Below are 3,577 nucleotides of genomic sequence, written 5' to 3'. Positions count from 1 at the left end.
CTGGAACAACTTCATAACCCTTTTAAATATATATCATGGCAAAGATAGACTCTTTTAAAAAGAGTATTTTTTGTAGGATTTGGAGAAAATCATCAGCAGTTTTGTTACTCTTTGATTAGCAACCTCAAATGAACAAAATAAAGGTCAAGCATAATATCAGAGAATATTTCAAGAGAAAAGTATTATTATAATCTCCAGATCTAATTGCTGGTAGGAGTGAAGTAGCGTATTAGCGATAAACTGGTAGTTCAGGCAGATCCATAGAATGAGTTATTGGGTAATAGGATCTGATTGTTAGCTTAGCAGACCAAAAATGTTCCTATTATGTGAGACACATGTTACATTAGACTAAGAAAGACTAACAACAAGGAAATGTGCAAGATTTTGACAGATACACAGTTTGAAATTTACAACGATAAACACAAGTTTTGAGTAGACTAAGCCTACTTGATCTAATACGACAGCCACTAACTAAATGTACCTATTGGGCACTTAAAATGTGGCTATTACAAACTCAGATGGGTTATAGCAAACTTACACTTAAAAAATACACACTGAATTTCAGATATTTAGTATAAGAAAGATGCAAATATATTATTAATTTTTTATGGATCATACACTAAATACTTTTATATAGATTGGGCTGATATAAATGAGTCATTAATTATACCTGGTTTATTTCCTTTTATTAAACATCACACATATGGCTTACACTGCATTTCTACTGTTAGTGCTAGACTAGACAATTTTATTCATTTGACTAGTGGAGTCCCTTTATATAGTAACCAAATTCCTTTGTAATTTCATACAGAGCAATGTAAGTTATAAAATTTTAGGGCAAGCATATAATTTATAATTACATACATAATTATAGTACATGTAAATATAATGAGCAATATGAATTACATAATTCAAATGTTTATTGGCTTTAGGATAATTTTATCTAATGTACCTATATCTATATTAATAATATACTTGCTGAATGGACCAAGTGTGTGAATTTGCTGATTAGATGATTCTTTCCTAGAATCTGCTGAATAAACTGCCAGATTTTGTTACAATAACCATTCTTTCTCTACATTTTTATGCTGACTTATTTTTTCCTTCATTACTATATCACAATCTCAGATGCCTAAGGATGCTAATGGTAATTAATAAGCAGGTGATTAAAATAAATGAAGAGTCCCATGTGGAAATTACTGTGAACTGGGGAGTTTACAACACCAGAGAGTTTCTGCCCAAAAACAGGTTGATGAAGCTATATAGGTGCTATATTTGTTGAATTAATACGTGGTGGCTGAAAGTATATATATACACATATATATGCATACAATGTGTGTATAAATATGTATATACATATATGTATATGTATATATATGTGTGTATGTATATACATATTTTAGTAGGAAATATGTGTTAGTTAATTCCCCAATACCTCATCCCCCACACAGAACTACAGCCCTAGACATGAAATGGAAGGCACTGGCAGAAAGAGGAGTGAATGACGGAGATGTCCACAGATTGAAGTCTTTATTCCCAACCTTCATAATCTTCCTTCCTCCATGGAAGGAGGTCTCTAACTATGACCACAGGTCTTACTAGACAGGCCTTCTCCCATGGCTACAACTTTTTCTAGGTTGAAATAGAATGAACATGCATTACAAGTTGCCCAGAAAAAATCCTGGCTAATGCTCCTAACACATCAGGTAAAAGGTTCTTAATTATTTGAGTATCACCTTTCAGTCTCAAATGTGTCTCTATTATGTAACAAATTATATTGTCTACCTAAGTATCCCTTCATAGATGGATTTTCTACACCTCCCTGTTTATTTACTTTCACTTGCCCTCAATTTCACGGCTAAAATTGCAATGATATATTGCCCTTCTTTCTTGTAACAGTGAAGCAATTCTTCCCAGAGAACACCATGCTCAAATCAGGAAATTCTTCACTGTCAGTTCAGGAGCGGTGTCTGGAATTTCAGCCCTATGGGATTCTATTATTATTCTTATGAACCCATGACTACTTAGTACTTCTCATTATTTCCATTTCTGAATGAAAGATTTTGTTATGATTATCTTGTCCTGTTGCTGAATTTGCATTTATTAGAGATAGATAGATGATAGAGAGATGATAGATAGATAGATGTTGGGGGAGGGAGGAATCAGATAACATATATTTTAGTTAGAAAGTCACTAATTCATAACTAATTCATAAGAAACCTCAGTCATCTGGAATTGAGGGGACAGAGATTCCAAACCTTGAGCCAGAGATACTCTCTGAATGTGGTATTGGGTTGTCTTTCTTGGAGACAAAGTCATTGTATCTACATATGGGAGGAAGAATTAATATGGATGAATGATCAATGATATGACTATGGCAGACTACTAGTTACGCAGTCAAACCATTAGCTGGCAACCCTATACCCTTGCAAGTAGATATAACCGTGTGCTATTCTTACCCATAGACTATGAATGGAATTGTTATCTACTGTTTTTGGATCTAACTTTCAGTACTACACACATGTTCAGCCATACTCTTTTTTCTTCCTGCCCTTTGAAACACAGAGCCTGGCAGAGAACAGTGATAGAAATTTGGTCATTTAAAAAAAATCAGACCTTGTGAGATGTTGCCATAAAATGGAAGAAGCTGGTGCCCTTTAATCACCTATAGTTGTAGAGTTACCACACCATTTAGCCTGAAAATATTGACTATGCAAGAGAAATAAACTTTTCTTCTTTAAATTACTCAGTTAGGGAGCCACTTTGTTACCTAACAAATACATGACAGAAATATTAAGATTTTCTGTTATCATCAGTATGAATTGTAGACTAGAGATAGACAATATAGTAAGTGGCAGTTTTTGTATCTATAGACTTTAAAATTTTTTGATTATGCGACATAGCAATGTTTTCCCAACTGATACCATTGTGAGTTTTTCCTGTATAAATAAAATATTAATGAACATTTTGCATATAAGTATTGTGTTAATAACATTGCTTATGATTATGACTATAAAAATTTCTTACTATCACTCAGTATATACACATTTAAATTGCTGCTGAAAGAAAAATTCTATAAATCTAATATTTACTTTTTAAAGAAAAAAATCAGTTTTTTTATCTTTACTCCTACTGAAATGCTGAAATTACTTCTTGAATTGGATAGATAATTTATAATTAATACAAATGTTGCATTAAAAATATAAATATATGCTTAAAGGTAAACATAATTTTTAAATAAAAATGGTGAAAAGAACACCTGCAAACTTATAATCTCCCTGCACAGCACAAAGGTAGAACAGTCCAGCCAGCTTTGTTGAGAGGGTAAAAATCCAAAGGCTGTTTGCTTCCTCATCCTGCTGTTTGGTCTGTGTGTGGTGCTGGTCAAATAAATTAACCTCCCTGCAATATCTTAAAATGAGAATAATAATGAAGTATTTCATGGAGTTGTCATGAGAATTTAAGGATAAATAGTATGAGAAAGAAAAGGAAAATGAAAGTATGACAGAAATAAAAACTGACCAGGTGGAGGAAAATACTTGAATAATTACACATTTAATGAGTACAGTTAATAATT

Source organism: Cebus imitator, unplaced genomic scaffold (genome assembly GCF_001604975.1).
Source record: "Cebus imitator isolate Cc_AM_T3 unplaced genomic scaffold, Cebus_imitator-1.0 Scaffold146, whole genome shotgun sequence".
Lineage (NCBI taxonomy): Eukaryota > Metazoa > Chordata > Mammalia > Primates > Cebidae > Cebus > Cebus imitator.
Note: the sequence above shows the minus strand (reverse complement) of the source record.